Genomic DNA, 21,632 nt, shown 5'->3' with positions numbered 1-21,632 from the left:
CCTGCCTTAGCATGTCAATGTAAGGTATAGGGCCCTTCCACTCTCCATGGCTCCCCGCACAAAGAATTGACATGTCAATTCTTTCAATGGAGAGCCGTGGAGAACGGAGGCACCTATTACCATACACCATACACTGAGGCGCTGGGGCAGGCGAATTTCCGAGTGGAGTCCACAATGGGGATTCCGCTCAGAATTTTGGCCCTGATTCCTCAGTGTGAACTGACCCTAACATTGAGGGCAACAATAAAACTTTTTAACCCCCTAATCCCTACCTGTATATTTGTTGAAGAATCAGAGGTCTGGTGAGGATAAACGTCAATGACCACAATGTCCGCCCTGCCACCTTCTTCAACCATGAAACTGTTGATGTCTGGTTCTTTGGGTGTTTTTCATCAGATCTCAGACCTCATGTGCGCCTTTCAACACAATTTCAAACTGTATTGTAATATGTTAATATTTTGGGACCAAACCAGACTTGACTGGACTAATTAAAGTTCTGATGAGTAACAACCTATTTTTAAAGTCTAATTACACACAACATTGACGTTCGGGTCCCTATTCGTCCAAGCATAATCTCGTATCGAGCCAGCACTTCTTCACGCTAGCCGACCAAAACTCAGCAATGCCGGGAGAGATGTGTTTTCTTTGGTTTGATGCCACATTAATGCCGCAATTGGGTTAGGAATGATATTTAACATGTGTCTGTCAACCATGGTCAACTACAACATGAAAGGACTTGGAGGGGGGGGGGTGCATTTATTTACAGGTGTAGGGAAAGCTTGTACAGTGTACTCCTGACAAAAAAAGAAAAAAAAAAACATTGGTCAATTGGAAATATTCAATGTTTAATAAGGTTTTTATTCAGCCGCATAACATGTAGGTGTCTGTGAAATACACAGAGACGGGAATTTATGGGACAATAATAGTTGTTGTTCTATGAGTGAACACCGACCATAGGGGAAAGGTTCACATGCCCCGTATCATAGACGTCTGCTCTTAAGTGACGATTGCCGGGGACATTGAACAGAAAGTGGAAGGTTGTGCTTTAAAAAGGATTCTGATTTCATACAATACTATTTTAACCCAGACAATTCATCATTACTGCCAACAAAACCAAACAAAAGAATTACATATAAGCCAGGCTCTTACTTTATTCTTAGACTCCCTGAAACAGTCATCCAAGGAACTTGTCATCTAAACAGCTGCCTCTGACATGATAGTTTTACTTACTTCTAGTTGTATTGATAGAAGTGGTGGGTTTGAATTGGTTATACTTTGGAGGTGCCGATGCTCAGAGCAGCACAGAGCATTTCAGGGTAACACTTTTTCGGTGACTATTGACTGTGTTTCAACCCTACTATATCTATGAAAAGTCGATTTATTTAAAATCGACCGGCTGCCCCTTCCTGGTCTGAGCTACGGCTTGAGACGTGACGTCTCAAAGCAGCTCAGCCATTCAGCAGTCGTAGCGGGATCCCGCCTTGGCTGCTGAATGGCTGAGCTGCCTTGAGACGTCACGTCTCAAGCCGTAGCTCAGACCAGCAAGAGGCAGCAGGACGGGAGAACGGGGCGGTGAGATCCAGGACCTGGTGCAAGTGACCGGCGGCCTCTATATCCACCCCCTCCCCGGCCATACACTAAAAATAACCCCACCCCAGCGTACCTCTTTAAGTCAAAAGTAGTGTTGAGCGGAGAGGCCGAACTGTTCGAAGAACGTTGCCGAACCCTAAGAGTTTGGCCTCTCCGGTCAAAAAATCTAAAGTCATCCAAACTTGCTGACTTTGGCCGGACTGGAACACATATCCCCAGCCAATGAAAGTAACATTTATAGGTTGGAATATCTTGTTTTATAAACACTCTGATAAAAAAAACACTATGAATTGCAAAAGGTACAGTGCACAAGGAGTATACAAAATAGCTCCTGTCCAAAAGGAGAAGAACCTGCTCTACAGTGCCACCTACTGGCAATAGCTTTCATTACAATGTTCATCACTTGAAGAGCCTTAAATTGGGAATTATATGCCACCCTAGAATCTGCTCTAAAATTGTAACAAAACTTACCACCAGTAGGTGGCTCCGTAGAGCAAGCTCTTTCTGGAAATAAGCTACTTTGGATACACCTTTCCAATGATGCATTGTGTGACTTGAAAGATTTCATATACCTCGAGTGTATATGGAGAATGATAGACATTAATAATCCTTTATAAAGATAGAATACAGAGCCAACACAAAAGTAAATGAGGCCATGATGATGCCTCTTGACCCAAAGGCATCAATGTAATGCTGCAATGCTTGTAAAACTTGTAATGCGACCTATAAAGTATTTATTATTTCAGTATACACTGAATTTGCATAACCATGCCTTTTTATTTTTATAGGCACACCCACAAATATTACCCTCTAAATGTCACTACTCCTCAAGTAGGGTGCTCTGGCTATGACTGGCCATACAGGCATGTGTATAGTCTGTCTACAGCCCTAGAAGCTTACAATTGCCTCTCCTTATTACATAACCAGGTTCTCACCAGGTTTTAAGGCAGGTGTGGTCCCTGTGCAGCATGGATGATAGTGGGCAGGGTTTGGATTAGGCTGGGTTCACACTGCTTTTTTTGTCCGTTTTTTTTAACGGACAAAAAAAATAGTGTCAGCAATGTTTTTGTGTCTGTCAAGAAACCGGTTCCGTTTTTATTGTTTTTAATAATGGAAGTCAATGGAAAAACGAATCAAAATGGATGCACACAACTGCATCCATTTTTGCAATCTGTTTTTCTTTCGTTTTTTTTTTTGTTTTTTTTTGTTTTTTTTTAAAAAACGGATGAAAGAAACTGATTGCAAAAACGCAGTGTGAACATAGCCTAAGGGTGGTATTACACGGGCCGAGCAGGGCCTGATAATACCTGTAAACGAGCGCCGATCTGCTAGATCGTTGCTTGTTTACTGGCTTTATTACACGGTCCGATACTCGTTTGACAAGAGCTGCAAGGACATCGTTACCGATGTCCTTGCAGCCCTTGCTAAACTGGCATACATTACCCATCCACGTTCCAGGGCTGCTCCTGCCGTCCGCTTCTCAAGGGGTCCCGTGCGCACTCTAGCTTCACAGTGGCCTGTCAGCTGGTAGGCCGCTCAGCCAATCACAGGCCGGGACCGCCGTGGCCTGTGATTGGCTGAGCGGCCTATCAGCTGACAAGCCGCTGTGAAGCTAGAGCGCGCGCGGGACCCCGGGAGAAGCGGACGGCAGGAGAAGCCCTGGAACGTTAATGAGTAATGTATATCGTTAGTCGCCGGCAACGCACCGCTATTACACGTAGCGATGTGCGGTCGGCGCCCGACAAAAATAGGGTCTAACCTATATCAACAATCAGCCGATGATTGTTGTCATCGGCTGATCGTTGCATTTATTACATGGAGCGATAATCGGCCGAATCGGGCCAATTCGGCCGATTATCGTTCCGTGTAATAGTACCCTAAGGCTGCTACTATTGGAGGGGCTAACTTAAAGGGATTGCCGGCTTGGGGGGGCATCTACATGTTGCATCGCAGTACTATTGCAGTGTAGTGTAATCAATAGTCCTGCAGTAAAACTGCAACATGTGCACACACACTTCGCAGTCACACTGGTTAGAAAGAGCCTCCTTACGATGATAGGCTGATATAAAAGAACCGCCATGTTGGAACACCCAATGATCAATTGTAACCTGTTTTAAAACTTTGCAGCAAATGTTTCATTTACCAGCAGTGCCCCCACAGGGGAAAAAAGGAATTACAATGGGTTTCAACATAATGCAGGACAGGTCAGGTCCTCCAGAGCAAGTGACACTCTTTATTAGATAAGGATCCTTGACGGGATCAGTGGACGTGAGCCCACTGTGCCGTGTGACGCTCTACCCCTAAGGGCGATGTCTAAGCATATCCTCTGTTCTTCACAAGATACTCTGGATGGTGGAGATAGGCTTTCCAGGAGGATACAACACATGGCAGCTGGTCCAGGCAGACCAGATGGCAAGAGACAAGACAAACAGTCAGGCAAATACGTAGACACCGAATGCGGGTGTCAGATGCTAAAGACGAAGACACAGGTGCAGGTCACACAATGCAGGTAACGGTGCAGGAACATGGTAGCTGGTACAAACACAAGTCAGGTTCAAGCTCATGACGGGAACAAGCAAGAATACACGATCCAACTGGGAAAGCAGGATAAGACAGCAGGAACTCTAGGACATAGAAACCAGAACGTAGAATGCAGGAAGATTGGGCAGGATAATAAGGGGTACAGAAGCTCAGGAATACTTGTTCAGCACAATAGCAGAGAGACCTTAGCAGGACCATGGGACTTCAACATTCAGGCAGGCACATGTGCAGATAGCCTCCTTATATACCTAAGCCACAGGTGGAGATAATAAAAAAATAATAAAGGCACCGGACCTTTAAATCCAAAGAGGGTGCATGCACACCCCCTCTACTGGTCGGATCTATACTGCACAAAGAGACAGAACCCACGCTGCCCGAAGGCCTGAAGGAAACACGATGGAGAGCAGGACCACCACCCACCACTGATGGGAGAAAACGGCTGACGTTGTGAGTGAGAGGACGGCGGCTGGGACGCCCGGCCACCATTACAATCCTGCACAGAGGGGTCTCCTATATTTAGTCAAATCTCTTTGATGGGGTATTTGTAGAAGGGTTTTCTAAGCTAGACGACCTCTTTATCGGCTGGGAACCTCCAAACAAGTTGGCTTGCTGGCTGAGAGCTGGTATAAAAATACCAAAGGCAATGAACCTTGACAAGGGAAAAATCCAGAGCCGACCAGGTGAAAATCCTGTGTGATGTCTTCTTACTAAATGTACTATAATACCTTTGTAGAGACAGTAGACACAAAGCAGACACCGGCAGCTGGAGCCGGATCTGCTTCTTGTCTCAGGGTCCTTTCATGAAGCGGGAACCATTTCCCACTACTGATTATAAACACTTAGAAGTTACACAGGGTTCAAAGAAGCAAAAAGTGAAAATTGGACACGTAAAGCTGAAATGTTTTACCCCAAATTAGCACTTGAACTTTAAACCTCGGCACAGCTCACATTTACAGCTGGGCCTAATGACTTAATATTAAGAATGGCCTCCTTCAATTAGCGCCGAACATCGCGGCTGACTCCACAGAAGAGTCACACGTGTTAGTTTGCTGTCAGAGCTGCCATGTTGCTATTATGTTACCTTGACTTTTTATTCTCAAATCAATTCAAATTTTTTTTTTTATAATTACGTTTTATAATTTTCATATTTTTGTTTTTTTCTAATTATATATATATATATATATATATATATATATATATATATATATATATATATGCGTATATTGTTATTGAGTTGATTTTCCGATTTTCAGGGTTTTTTTTATTTTTATTGTCAGTATCGTGAAGCATTTTCTTATTGTTTTTCTTCATTTTTAAGGGTATACTTGTTGTTATTAAGGTAATTTTTCAATTTTCAGCTTTTTATGTTGATGTGTATTTTTATTCTTGATATGTCCTGTATATATATTAATTATTAATGTTTTTATTAACATTTTATTTTTGCCTGTTTTACAACATCACTCAACCACATAACTGCTAGTCCAAACCTGGTCACAGACAGTAGAGGGGAGCTAGTGAGTATTAAAGGAGAACTTGCCACAGACGTATTTAAAAAAAAAAAAAAAACACAGGAGAGACAGGGGATGGTGGGAATATAATAATGAAGTGATACTTCTCTGTCCCAGTGCCCCCTGCATCTAAGTGCCATCCCTTACTGTCACCCCCCTGACTCCTGTATCTCCTGGGTTCCTGTTTTGACACTACCTGCTCTGCCAATCAGTGACATCAGAGACTGCTCCCTACTCACCCTATTCTTTATGTTTGCCAGAGTTCTCCTTTAGGTCTCTTAGGGGCTGAGCTGCCAGGAATATTGTGTAATAAGTATAGAGACAGGAATTTCCAATCTATCTATCTATCTATCTATCTATCTATCTATCTATCTATCTGTCTATTATCTATCTATCTATCTATCTATCTCCTATGTATCATCTATCTATCTCCTATCTATCTATCTATCTATCTATCTATCTCCTATCTATCTATCTATCTATCTCCTATCTATCTATCTATCTCCTATCTATCTATCTATCTATCTATCTATCTATCTATCTATCTCCTATCTATCTATCTATCTATCTATCTATCTATCTATCTATCTATCTATCTATCTATCTCCTATCTATCTATCTCCTATCTATCTATCTATCTCCTATCTATCTATCTATCTATCTATCTATCTATCTATCTATCTATCTATCTATCTCCTATCTATCTATCTATCTATCTATCTCCTATCTATCTATCTATCTATCTATTTATTATCTATCTATCTATCTATCTATCTATCTATCTATCTCCTATCTATCTATCTATCTATCTATCTATCTATCTATCTATCTATCTATCTACGACATATGGCAGGACGCGACGTTTTGATGGACTATCATCAATTATATCTATCATTTATCTAACAAAAAAGAAAATCTGATGATCCTCTGGATTATGATGAGATAATTGTATCTATCCATCTGCTGTTCTTCCTTATTGTTTTATATCCTTATGGAAAGAAAAATGAAGTTGCAATTTCAGAAGCAGCAGAAGACTAAATGCCATTACATATATTACCTAATATCTTATTATTTAAAGGTTATAATTAATTTGTCCATTGAGGGTGTTCCCACGCATTTCACAATAGAACTAGAGTTAAATGTCTGTTCCATTTGAATTACATCCTACCCCAGCACCTTGGATTGATATATCAGTAGGGTGTGTGCACTCTTGATGTATAAATCATGTTATAGTCAGTGTAGTCTACATCTTGTACAATGTCAGTGTCCCAGCCCTGCTACCTGGGGGGTCCCCAATTATTACATCTCATAGAACATGAGTCACTACACCCAGACCTCATGCTGGCAATCTGTACATATCACTGGCAGATGCAAGGTAGAGCTCTTTCAGCTTTGTTCTCATACACAGCAAGGAGTCTTATCATATATACGTTCGTTGAAGGGGTAATTATTAGGGCTAGGTAAGTATGTTTTTAGTAAAGTTTTCTCCATTTGTATTGCCCCTTTAATAACTACATCTGTATAACAAAAATATAGTTATTGGCCACATAGGCTTATATCTTTTAGATAAACTATTTTTTTTTTCATCCTGGTTTCTCTTTCTCTGTGCTATGTAACAACAGCACAGTATAAAAAACTAGGTTTAGGGGACCCATCATAATAGATGAATTTTTCCGGTAGATATGTAAATAGTGGTTAGCGCCATGTAGATGGTCATAAAGTTTAAAGGTCATAACATAGTACTTTGTGATGGGACAACAATGATGCTGAATGAGCCATTATATTCCTTATAACAAAGCTAGCTTTACAACAGAGGGCCAGAGGTTCCCCGTACCTGTTGTAGATAGTTCTGCATGGCAAATTAGAAAAAAAAAATCACCAAAAATCACTTTAGGCTTTGTTCACACAATGAATTTTCATGGCAAGAACGACCGTCGTTGGAAATAAAAACAACGGCCGTTCTTTTCATAGAGAAGTCAAGTCAAGTACGGCCACTGTTCACATAGGGGGAGATTTATCAAAGGGTGTAAAATTTAGACTGGTGCAAACTTGCCACAGGAACCAATCACAGCTCCTCTTTTCTTTCACCAGAGCTGGAAGCTGAGCTGTGATTGGTTGCTGTGGGCAGTTTGCGCCAGTCTAAATTTTACACCCTTTGATAAATCTCCCCCATAATGTATTGACATGTCAATGATTTCCGGCTTTTGTGCATTGATTTTAATGCAACTTTCAGAGAAACAACGGTCATTGTTTGACACTCATTACATTACATTCTTGAGTGCTAAATAATGGCCGTTGTCCATACCTCGTGTGAACATAGACTTAAAGTGATTCTGTAACCCACTGCAACAACTCAAATTGCAGCTACCACTGCGTAGCTGCCTTCAACCTGTTTGGCTGTCGGTGACGGTATTTGCATAAAAAACATCTTTCACCTTGTAACAACACCCCTTGGGCTGTATTATCTTGACCCACTAAAGGAGTTATGCTCTCTGCTTCGCCTCTTTGACTGTTTTCACCAGAATAAAAGATGTTTTTACGCAAATACCGGCACCAGTAGCCAAATTGCTATAGCTAAAAGCTATTTTTGAACGTCATTTTATTTTTTCTATGAACAACCCGTTCTGTAAATTCATTAAATATTTTTTTAGGTTTATGGATGACGTTCTCATTGTATGGGATGGCACGGCACAGGAGTTCTCTGGCTTTATACAACACTTGAACCAGATTAATAATATGAATATGCTATTCACAGGAGTATACGGTGATCAATCGTTACCCTTTCTAGACGTGAGAATATATGTTGAATATAACGTTATACACACTGAAGGATTTCGCAAACCGACAGCTAGCAATTCATACCTTCATTTTGGTAGTTCACACCCTAAAAAGGTTAAAGAAGCTATACCTTATGGCCAACTACTTAGATTAAAACGTATCAATAGTAAAAATGAAACTTATCAAAAACAGGCAATAGAATTAAAAGACAGATTTATTAATCGTAAGTACCCGTTAGAAATAATAGATAAAGCCATGATGAAAGCTGATAAAATCCCCAGAAGTACTTCACTCGCCCCCAAAAAACGCAGATACAACACTAATAATGAGAATAGTGACAGATTTTGCTTTGCGTTTAACAACTCCCCTATTAATGACGCCCTGAGTAATGCTATCCATAAATACTGGTATGTGCTCGAAGGAGATCCTTTGTTGCGAGAAAAAGCACTGAGAAAACCCCTAATAACTTTCAGGAAATATACAACATTAGGTGATCGCCTAAAGGTTAACAAAGTTAAAAAGGATTTCCATAGTAAGAGCTGGCTACCACTCTCCCCCATAGGAAATAAAAAATGTCTGCACTGTGCGCATTGCAAATCCAACGCTGCACTGCAAAACATTAGTATAGGAGGGAAGCAATGGAGTGTCAGACAACTAATCACATGTAAATCCACCTATGTTGTTTATATGATTTACTGTAGTTGTAACCATTTTTATATCGGTAAAACGATCAGGCAGCTACAAGTAAGGTTCCGTGAACACGTAACCTCTATAAGAACAGGTAAGGGTGCCTCGAGACTTATAGATCACATGAGATCAGTTCACGGCAGTGACACTAGCAGCTTGAGGTTTTGCGGTCTCGAAAGGGTTTTTCCAAATGAGAATGGAGGTGATAGACATAAATATCTCTTGAGAAGAGAAGCCTTTCTCATTTCCCATTTTAAAGCAACAGGTCCTCTTGGATTTAACGAGAAGAATGAGTTTCATGCCTTCCTGTAATTGTTTTTAACCGTTTTTAACTTTTGTAATTAAATTGCACCTGTACTCACAGTTGTGTTTGACGACTCAAATAGACTGGATCTGGGATCGTCTGACGTGTGTTAGCCGTGACGAAGTGCGCCTGCGCACGAAACGGCCGTCGCTGTATGCACCCCCTTGCGTCCTCCCTCACCTGTATGCTGCCCTAGTGGATTCATGTTGTGTGATACACTGCAATAAAGATTGAAGACTATCCGGGTGAGTGCCGCTATTTCATTTCTATGTGCTGGAAATCTCCCCCATAATGTATTGACATGTCAATGATTTCCGGCTTTTGTGCATTGATTTTAATGCAACTTTCAGAGAAACAACGGTCATTGTTTGACACTCATTACATTACATTCTTGAGTGCTAAATAATGGCCGTTGTCCATACCTCGTGTGAACATAGACTTAAAGTGATTCTGTAACCCACTGCAACAACTCAAATTGCAGGTACCACTGCGTAGCTGCCTTCAATCTGTTTGGCTGTCGGTGACGGTATTTGCATAAAAAACATCTTTCACCTTGTAACAACACCCCTTGGGCTGTATTATCTTGACCCACTAAAGGAGTTATGCTCTCTGCTTCGCCTCTTTGACTGTTTTCACCAGAATAAAAGATGTTTTTACGCAAATACCGGCACCAGTAGCCAAATTGGCCCCAAAGAGGACATGGATTGAAGGTGGCTATGCAGTAGTATGAGTGGCCGGAAAGGGGGGGGGGGCAGTCACAGATTCACTTTAAATATATGTGTAACAAAAAAAACTTTTCTTTTTTACTTACTAAGTTGCATGAAGGTGCACAGCTACCACTGTTCCTTGTTGATGCCATAAAAGAATTTTACCATCTTAGCGTATCTAAAGCCATTAAAGGGTTCTCCGGCGGAAATCTGTTCCTGTCAAATCAACTGGTTATATGGCTTCATAATATACTTCTATTTAAAAATCTCAAGTCTTCCAGTACTTATCAGTTGCTGTGTGTCCTGCAGGAAGTGGTGTATTCTCTCCGGTCTGACACAGTGCTCTGTCCAGAGCAGGAAAGGTTTTCTATGGGGATTTGCTGCTGCTCTGGACAGTTCCTGACATGGACAGAGGTGGCAGCAGAGAGCACTGTGTCAGACTGGAAAGAATACACCACTTCCTGCAGGACATACGGCGGCTGATAAAAATAGGAAAACTGGAGATTTTTAAATAGAAGTAAATTACAAATATATATAACTTTATGAAATCAGTTGATTTTAAAGAAAAAGATTTTTGCCAGAGTATGGAATTTTACTATCCTCATCTGAGCCCCGAAAGTAAGGAATGTATCTTCTTGTTACCGGAGGAGGCACTGGAAGAAGTACAAGAAGTAAGTTTTGCCTGCTAAGTTTTTATATTTTCCTAGCATTTTGCTTCTGTACAACTAATTGAACTGGGAGCTGATGTCACACAATGTTACATTCAGAGCTTCTTGAGAGATATTTTGGCCAAGTCAATGTCCTTGCCCTGGCCCCAATTCATGTAAATCATGAGTCCATGTCTATATGGATAGCTTTCAAAGTAGTGCATGTTCCTGAAATAATTTCTACTGAATCTTCTCTGGAGAATACTGCGCCAAGACTCGTATATCATATTTAAATGGATCTCACCATTCTCCGATTTCTGACCCTGACAAAAATGGAGTGTTTATGAGATTCTTCCAGATCAGTTAAAAGCTTCACAAGATGTTTGGTGGCGGCTTCCTGAGCAGTAACATCGGCTTCACCAAAAGATGAGTCAGGTCAACTGCAGAAAATTTGAAGTTAATAAAAACATGACTTATTGGGCACGCTCCAGTGATTTGTATGCCACATCAATGGCGTTTTATAGGCTTAGTTATAAGTCAGGGTTGACTAATCTCTGCCAAGGTTGTAGATAAAGCCACAGACTCAAAACGCAGAGACCCTTCAATTGGTAGATTTCATTTCCAACATGTCGAAAATGGTTTCAAAAAGTCTTGGCATTTGAAGCTTGTCTCTCATCATTAGTATAACCGATCATTGACCCTTCTTCCCTACAGACGTAAATCAACAATATGACCACAAAAAGTTATAAGACAAAGGATTACGGAATAACACAAAGCGAAGAGCCATGCTAGGGTCTGGCCTCTTTGAGAATTATACTGAACCACTTATACTTCTGGAAGATACTGGGTTAACCTTATTGTATTCGAGAGAAAGGTTTGTACGTGATACGGTCATATTGGAATCATAAGTGAACATGTCTGATCAAGACCAGTCAAATGGTACTCCAGATTTTTTATTCCTTAAAGGAGAAGTCCATCCATTTTAAAATTTGTCAGCTGACAGGGAGGGGGGGGGGGGGATTTGATAACAAGTAGAAACTTTCCTCTCCCCGTGCCTAGGGTGAGTGGCAGTACCGGCTTCGAGACCTCCGCTGGAAGGCATTTTCCAGCTGGGGGCCTCAACTCAGGGAAAAATGCCTCTCCTGGCTGATGGACAGCCCACTCAGCCAATCAGTGACTGGAGCAGCACCCCACCCCAGTCACTGACTCTCTGAGCGGCCAGTCTATCAGCCGGTCCCGACATGTGCAGCGTTAAGATCCTGGAGCCCGGCAGTCCCACTGCTCACCTTTGGCATGGGGAGAGGTAAGTTCCTACACGTTATCAAATTCCCTCCTGCTGGCTGCCGAATTTGGAAAATAGTTGGACTTCTCCTTTAAAATCAGATATTTGGGGGGGGGGGGGGGGGGGATACAAGAGCAGAGATTTCTTGCACCTACCAGATGAAGAGCTGAATCCATTTTGAACTTTGAATCCATTCCTCCAACAAGCGGAAACTGGCTCAATCCAAACACTGGAAAAGGTGACATGGCAGGGTCCGACCTGCCACATGCAACATAGTGGACTGATGGATGGCTATCATAGTCGATGACTGGGAGAATGATGGCTATGCGTTTCTTAGATCCTAGTCCAAGCAAAACAACTAGTACTGGTGTTATTCCAAATCTATAGAGAGATATCAATCACTTTTGGGTTTGAGTTTTAACTTCGGGTTCTCCAAACCCGAACGATTAGTATTTGACTCCATGTTTTTCAGGACTCCCTAGGACGGAATCCAACAACTCCAGCCTCCGGGAATAGTGATGAGCGAACATGTTCGTAAATGTTGGTATGATTGCACGAACATGACACTAATTGTTCATGTTCGCTGATCACGAACAATTCGTTCGATTAACAGAATTTTCGAACATATTGAAACTGGCGAACGTAAGCAAGAGTTATTTACGCTTTGCACCTGATAATCTGTGCGCATGTGCGTAGACCAAAACATACACTTCTACTGTATGTTCGTTATTTGTTTGTGGGCAAATCCCCGTAGAAAACCTCTCCTGCTCTGTACAGTTCCTAACATGGACAGAGGTGGCAGCAGAGAGCACTGTGTCAGACTGGAGAGAATACATCACTTCCTGCAGGTCATACAGCAACTGATAAGTACTGGAAGGCTGGAGATTTTTTTTTTTTTTTAATAGAAGAAATACACAAATCTATATAACTTTCTGACACCAATTGATTTTTTTTTTTTAAGCAAAAAAAAAAACTCTGGAATATTCCGTGATAGAATTTTTATTGCCTTTGGTTTCTTCAGACAAATCCAAATGTATAATGTGCAAACGTATACCCTTTCATTTAGATACGTCTGCTGTTAACTTCCATTATGAAACATGTCTCTCGTATCTGTCAGCCACAGAACTTATTACAATGTTGGAGTAATTCTACTTTCTGAAAGACGCTGCATCCGCCAAGTTACTGAATTTTATTTTTTTTTGCTGTAAAAGATCACATGCAGTGAGAGTAGAGATTAGATCTAAACTCCATCTACTTGGAAAAACTGTGGGGTAAGAAATTGGAGGGGAAAAGTTTTCTCTGTATGCAACTAATGGCCGAAAAAGATTTATATTCTGTCATTCGTAACCCAAACGTATTACTATCCTAAAAAATATTTTTTTTAATTTGATCAAACGTTTGCTATGGAGCCCAGCTACTTGTAGTTAAACCCCTGATTCCATTATAAGGCCTTATTCACACGTTCAGTAATGTTTTATAGTCCTGAAACAACCCGCTAAAAATTACGGATTGGACATCCGTAGTACATCCGTATTGCATCCGTATTTCCGTAAATCCGTTTATACTACTGACTGCTTTATACAAGTTAATAAAATTGAGTAGGTTAAAAAAAAATAGCACCAGTTTGACCAACCCCTAAAATAAGTCACATGATCGCTTGTCAGCCTGTGGTTGCTTAGAAACAGAACCTTGTGACCTATGAGTCATCCGTATTTTTTTACGGGAATACGGAAATACAGATGTCAAACATGTGGAAATCCGTAAACAATTGATTTCAATGAGAGGATCCATAAAAAAATCTGGGTCCGCACTAGGACATATCCTTTTTTTTCGGCATTGATTTTCATCCGTTTCATCTACTGATAGTATGGATAGCCCAATAGACATTAATGTGCCCTAACTCAGATACGGAAATATGGATCCGTAAATTATGGTACATGTGAATAAGGCCTTAGTCTATGGGGCCACTAGAAAGAAACATTCAATGGGGGAGATTTATCAAACATGCTGTAAAGTGAAACTGGTTCAGTTGCCCCTAGCAACCAATCAGATTCCACCTTTCATTCCTCACAAACTCTTTGGAAAATGAAAGGTGGAATCTGATTGGTTGCTAGGGGCAACTGAGCCAATCTCACTTTACACCATGTTTGATAAATCTCCCCCATTGACTACTGGGAGGTGAAGCTCATGGTGGCTTACTAATAGAAAGAGTCCAATAGAATATGAGTGGCAAAGTAGAAGTGGATGCATGCCGGATGGCTAACAATGTTATAACATTAAAGAGGAAGAAATGCAAGGGCATCCAGGATAGTGTTAATCTGAAAGTGATTTATTAACTCTCCAAACAGCTACATTTTGACCCCAGAAGATAAGTAGCCTTGCGGGGTCGAAAAATAGCTCAGTTGACTTACACTATCCTGAGTGCTGTGTGATTTCTTCACCATTGCTGTCCATGTAAAATGTCCAATTTTATTTTTTTTACGACAAGTACATAGAGATGAGTGCAGCGAAGTTTGCAAAAATTTTAAAATTTTTGCAAGCTTCATTTTAAAAACGAAATATAATTTTTTTTTGCCCCAGTGACTTCTTCAGGTGTTTTCAGCTGCTTCCAGCTCACTCAGGCAATCACTGACTGAAGGACGGTGCCGCCCACGTCCAGTGATTGCCGGAGCGAGCTGGAGGCGGCTGAAGCCACCAAGGGAGCGTTGACATGAGCGAGCTTTGTGCACCTCACTTTGGTGCGGTTGGTTAAGGTTCAGTTCGCAAAGTAAAGAACCAGGAACCTCACAAACCAAATGTTTCAAAGATTCGCTCTTCAAGTATGCTTAAGCCTGTGAAAGGTGGTCATTAGGCCGAAAATAATTTGCCTAAATCCAAATGACTTTGATGGTGGTTGTGCAGAAGGTGAAGCTCTGTGAGCTAAATACATATCAGGTAATATCAATTATTGCATGGTCGGTCACTCATTCTTGTTTTTATAATCGGGAACATAAGTACATAGGTATCATCACTAGAGACAGCAATGGGGGAGCAACAGGAACGAGTAGAGGAGGAGAGAAAGCAAGAGGGGGAAAGAGACATGAAAAAAGTAAAGCTGGTGATGGTGGAGGTAAATACTCTGTTTCCCTGAAAACAAGACAGTGTCTTATATTAATTTTTGCTCCTAGAAATGCTCTAGGTCTTATTTTCAGGAGATGTCTTATTTTTCAATGAAGAAAAATTCACGTTTATTAAACAAAAAAAAGAAGAAAAAAAAACATTTATTATGTACTTTACAGTCTGGAGACTGTAATGATCTCCCACAGCAGTTCTTGGACCACTTGTAAAGCAGGGACGGTACTGCAGCTTCTGACCACCAGGGGGAGCTCATCACAGCACACTCGTACAGCACAGCAGGGAAAGAGTATACGGTATGGCGGCTTCTGGCCACCAGGGGGAGCTCACAACAGAACACTCGTACAGCACAGCAAAGACAGAGTGTACGGTATGGCAGCTTCTGGCCACCAGGGGGAGCTCACCAGAGCATACTCATTCAGCACAGCAGGGATGGTACTGTAGCTTCCAACCACCAGGGGGAACTCACCACAGCATACTCATACAGCACAGCAGAGACAGCGCATGGTATGGCAGAAGGCGATGGGATAATGGCAGACTGTGTGCAGCTCTACATTCGACAATCGACGGTGAAGGTAGGGGACAATGGCGACGGGCTAAAAAGAATCCCAGCTGCGTGCCCTGGTGTTCTGTTCAGCGGCCATGCTTCCAAACAAAAACTTTGCTAGGTCCTACCTTCAGGGGAGACCCTATATTTAGCAATTCAGCAAAACCTCTACTAGGTCTAATTTTTGGTGGTGTCTTATTTTTGGGTAAACAGGGTAGCAAAGGTGGCCCTGTGTGTTGGCACGAAATGGGGAATAGGAAGCAGAGGGGGTTAAAAACGATTCTGAATTTCATTGAACATAGAGCAGAAGAGGATTGAAACCATTACAATGAAAATAACTCACTTCTCCATTTCTGAGGACCACACTAAAAAATATCTTGGCTAAGAGGCTGTTAAATAAAAGCGTATGTGTTTCCTTTACTGTTATATATATTAACAAGTGGCTGTGGGAACTGTGTGTAGAAGAGGAGTAAGGGCAACGTTTCCCATCTCAAGTCCTCACTCTAAACAAATGGGATCGCTCCTGGACAGACACATTATCTAAATGGGACGGATTAAGTTTCAGGTTTGGAGTCCGAGCAGACAGAGACACGGGGGCAATAGACTGTAAAGCCGAAAATCAGAGATCTATTTGGATTAACAACCCTGACACTGACTAATGTGTTCTGGGGATTTATATACATTGGAGACACTTACCATTGAGTCCAAAATGTACGATTTTTCTACAGAGTATTCATCTGTTTGTTTTTTTTACCCAGTTGAATAGGACTAATTTAAACAAAATATTTAAAAAATTTGAAGAGAATATTCGCAAAAAATTTGTGTAACTTTTTTTAAAGTCTCAATTGGTAAATTGGTCGCAAATCCCGGATTGTGCAAATTTTGGGGTGAATATTCAAAACAGGAAGATTTAAAAAAAAAAAGTTGCGTCTAAAAAATATTTGTTATCATAAATAGAACTTAGAAAAATCCAATTATTCACCTAAAAATAGGCAAAAAAAAAAAAAACGCCCTAATAAATGCTCCCATTGTGTGTTTTCCAGACTGCAAAAAGTATAATATAATGCTGAAGAAGAGTTTTCTGTTGAAGCCATTACATGTGATACGTATATAATAATTTGTTCCGTCTTTTTGGTCAGTGTCCTGACTAGAAGCTCCAAATCTGTCCATGTCAGGAACTGTCCAGAGCAGGAGAGGCTTTCTATGGGGATTTGCTGCTGCTCTGGACAGTTCCTGACACGGACAGAGGTGGCAGCAGAGAGCGCTGTGTCAGACTGGAAAGAATAGGCTAAACTTCCTCTCTGCCTTGACTTATGTTATTACACAGGCCCGATAATAACTGTTTACTGGGCCTATTATACGGCCCGATAATCGTTTAACAAGGGCTGCATGGACATTGTTACCGATGTCCTTGCAGCCCTTGCTTAACTTTATACATTACCTATTCATGCTGCAGGGCTCCTCTTGCGGTCTTCTTCTCCCCACGTCCCGCGCACTCCAGCTTCAGAGCAGCCTGTCTCAGCTGACAGGCCGCTCAGCCAATCACTAGCCACGGCGGTCCCAGCCTGTGATTGGCTGAGCGGCCTGTCAGCTGAGACATTCTGCTCTGAAGCTGGAGTGCGCGGGACGTGGGGAGAAGCACAGAGGAAGAGGAGCCCTGCAGCATGGATAGGTAATGTATATCGTCAGTCGCCGGCAGCGCACTGCTATTACACATAGCGATGCGCGGTTGTCACCCGACAATTATAGGTTCAAACCTATATCAATGATCAGCTGATGATCGTTGTCATCGGCTGATCGTTGTATTTATTACACGGAGCAATAATCGGCCGATTCAGCTGATTATCGTTCTGTGTAATAGTACCCTTAGGGCCGTATTCCACCGGACGATTATCGTTCGCATATGCGTTAACGATAAATGATCTACACGACCGCTATTACGAAGGACCTGAAATTGTTCACCCATTTACATGGAAAGATAATCGTTACTTATGATCGTTCTTGCGGCCGTCTTGTCGTCGCTATTGCGTTCGTCTCTACGGCGAACGACCGAACGACTTCTTATTCAATGCGAACGAGCAACGATAAAAATAGGTCCAGGTCTTTTAAAACCATCAACGATTTCTCGTTCGATCGTTAGTCGTTAACTGCTATTCAACCGAACGATTATCGTTTAGATTCGAACGAATTAACGATAATCTGAACCATAATCGTCCGGTGGAATAGGGCCCCTACTTTACTATTCAGGTAGTGTAGCTGAAGGGGGGCAGAGGTTGCGTTGTTCTGGGGTCCCAATGAAGAGATAGTAGACCTGAGACCTGGTGTAGATTTTGCATTGGGGCCCAGAAGCTTAGCGTTACACCTCCGCTGCTATTACCATGTAATAATAATAATGACTCTATACCACACACAGACACAATGACACAGATATAACGTATAGACACGTCTCATGGCTGATGAAGATAGAATGACAATTATAGTCTATGTAGAAGACAAGGGAGGGAAAGCTTAGCATGAGCCGGTGACGTTCTCCTGCCTGCCCCGCGCACATTGAAGGATGGATTTTATAGCAATAATCACAGGTTGTTAGCAGCGTTATTACAGGTTGAGTTGAGCGCTTTGGATGCCCATCGGCACTGGATGAGCAAGACAGCTGTGAGGAGATCTATAAAGCTGCGTCTCCTCACATGTGTGGGATCCGGATCTCCTTGTACTTCTTCTCCCAAACGAATGGTTGCAAAACTTTCTGACATCAGAAGCCATTAGTGTATTATTAACTCTTTGGGTGTCCAATCTGCCTTATAAGAACTTGATTCCATCTCTGGTACACGGTGGGGGGTCATTGTGTAACCAAGTGATAAGTATCAATTATTGGTGACCTATTACAAGTAATGGCTTTTACTGTTAAAGTGTGTGACTCAATAAATGCTTCAGGTTACTATCGGCTACTGCACTGACTTGTCAGGAAATCATCGTCTCATCTAGAGGAAAGAAATAGGGCACTCAGTTAAAGGGATATTTCCATCTAGACAAGTGATGCCCTAGCCACGTTGTCCACGGGACCGGACATAACTAAATCCCCTATTAGGGTAAATTCACATGAATGTGAGTACATACTCGCAGCAGGATTTACAGTATGTACATGATAGTGCCATTAACCCCCTGCCGGCCAGAGCATACATTACCTGCTCCGCGCTCTGGCTTGCGGCGGGGCAGCGCACTGGTTGGCTGAGTGGGACATCAAGCCAATAACCCCCGAAGCAAACCGGAGCAGGTAATGTATGCTCCGGCCAGCGGGGGGTTAATGGCGCTGTCATGTACATACTGTAAATCCCGCTGCAAGTATGTACTCACATTGAAAGTCATCGGCATAGGATCCGCAGCGGATTTCACTGTGAGTTCGCAGCGTAAATTTCTCTGCGGATCCGTCCGTGTGAATTTACCCTTTCACCAGGTGATCATCTGGAGCAAGCGAGCGCCAACCTGCTATTACACGCGCTGACAGTGAGTGTGTAAAATAATGTACTAACGGCCGTAATTGCAATGATGGCCACCAAAATATGTAAAATAACATAGATTGTAGATTGTAAGCCCTCGCGGGCGGGGTCCTCTCTCCTCATGTACTAGTCTGCTATTTGCCTCCATGTTATTTGTTTTGATCTTGTAATGTTCCTGTTTGTTACCCCTATCACTTGTATAGCGCTCTGGAATTAAAGGCGCAGATTGCTGAGCTAGCAAATTAGCTCATTTTGCGTATCAAATATCGGCCGTTGAAAATCGTTATACAGTATGAAAGCTGCATTTGTTTGTCTTTGTCCAAAAATCTAGAAGAGCGGCCATCTCAAAGAACATGGCTAGTGTGCATAATATATGATAGTAACTGGAAATCTGCTCTGGATACAGACGTGGTCTTTTTGGAGAATTCATACAGAAATTACTTAGTGATGAGCGAATAGTGAAATATTTGAATATTCGATATTCGTACGAATATCTGCCTAATATTCTAATATTCGATCGAATATTCGATCCCATTAACCCCTTAAGGTCAAAGCCAATTTTCGTTTTTGCACTTTTGCTTTTTCCACTTTATGTTTAAAAGTCCATAGCGCTTGCATTTTTTCACCTAGAGACGTATATGAGCGCTTATTTTTTGCGAAACCAATTGTACTTTGCAATGACACGCATTATTTTTCCATAATATATGCTGCGAAACCGTAAAAAAAATCATTTGCGCTGTCAAATTGAAAAAAAAAAAGGAATTTGTTTTTATTTCGGGGAGTTTTGCATTTACGCCGTTCGCCCTATGGTAAAACTGACTTGAGCTGTTATCGCTTTTATAGCGCTTTTATCCTTTGGTCTATGGGGCTGTGTGAGGTGTCATTTTTTGCGCCATGATGTGTTCTTTCTATCGGTACCTTGATTGCGCATATAGGACTTTTTGATCACTTTTTATTACATTTTTTCTGGATTTGATGCGACCAAAAATGCGCGATTTTGCACTTTGGAATTTTTTTGCGCTGACGCCATTTACCGTGCGAGATCAGGAATGTAATTAATTAATAGTTCGGGCGATTAAGTGTGCGGCGATACCAAACATGTTTATTTATTTGTTTATTTATTTATTTATATTTATAAAATGAGAAAAGGGGGGTGATTTGGACTTTTAATAGGGGAGGGGGCTTTTTTTATTAATACTTTTATTTTTACTTTAACTAGAAGCCCCCCTAGGGGACTTGTATATAGACAGCACTGATCTCTCATAGAGATCAATGATGTGTATATACACAGCAAAGATCCATGAGATCGGTCATAGATTACTATGGCCTGCTGCAGGCCATAGCAATCTATTGCCGAGCCGGGATCAGCGTCATTCCGACACTGAGGCCCGGTACAGGCAGAAGAAAGGATCTCCCCCCCGCGATCGCATCGCGGGGGGGGGGGGGATCCGTCCCACTAGACACCAGGGATCCACGGACTAAAGCCTCTATGTGCAGCTGTCAGGTTTGACAGCTGCAATTAGAGGCTTAATTAGCCGGCGCAGCAACGGGACCCGCGCCGGCTAATAGAGGCACTGCCTGGCTGCACATGTCAGCCGGGATCAGCGCCGTTCAGAGCGGGGTCCCGGCAGGACCCCTCTCTGAACACCCCGCACGGCACCATGACGTATCAGATACGTCATGGGTCGCAAAGGGGTTAAAGTCTATGGGAACAAGTATTCGATTATTGAAAAACATCTATTCGACCACTTGGAGGTTCACCAAGTCCACAATGACACCTCAGGGAAAGGGGATTTGAACGCTTATCGAATATTCGGCGTACTATTCGATAATATTCGATAGAATGTGATGCTGGGTCAGTGGGAGTGGTGGGAACTGGGAGATTTGTCTTCATCCCTTGTAGGAGTTAGTGAGGCATCTCAGTGTGGATTACTATCGCTGGTCATGTGGAGAGAATTTTAACCTTTCCAACCAACTGGTCATCTTTTTTTTTTAAACATGCTACTGTAAGACTGTAATAAAAGGGGGTAGGGGGAAACTTCACCAGCCTGTATATATATATATATATATATATATATATATATATATATATATATATATTTTTTTTTTATTATTTTTTTTTTTTATTAAAATTTTAAATTAAAATTTCTACAATTCTAATATAATTTGTTTTTAAATTTCTTACCACTTTGAAGATTTGAATGAGAAAAATAACTTAACTTAAATGGATTGTCCCATAACAGTATGTAAGAAAATAAATATTTTGCCCACAGTAATTGATTAAAAATATGTGTTTGTTATGAGATATCTTCCATTGATGTCGGAGGTCTTGCCACTTGTTGTTTCTGGTTCTGGTTATTCCTGTGTCCACCTTCTGCAAAGACCAGTGGTGGACACGCACCTAGTGTTGAGGGGACTTGCCAAACCATT

Source organism: Dendropsophus ebraccatus, chromosome 6, assembly GCF_027789765.1.
Source record: "Dendropsophus ebraccatus isolate aDenEbr1 chromosome 6, aDenEbr1.pat, whole genome shotgun sequence".
NCBI classification, from domain to species: domain Eukaryota; kingdom Metazoa; phylum Chordata; class Amphibia; order Anura; family Hylidae; genus Dendropsophus; species Dendropsophus ebraccatus.
Note: the sequence above shows the minus strand (reverse complement) of the source record.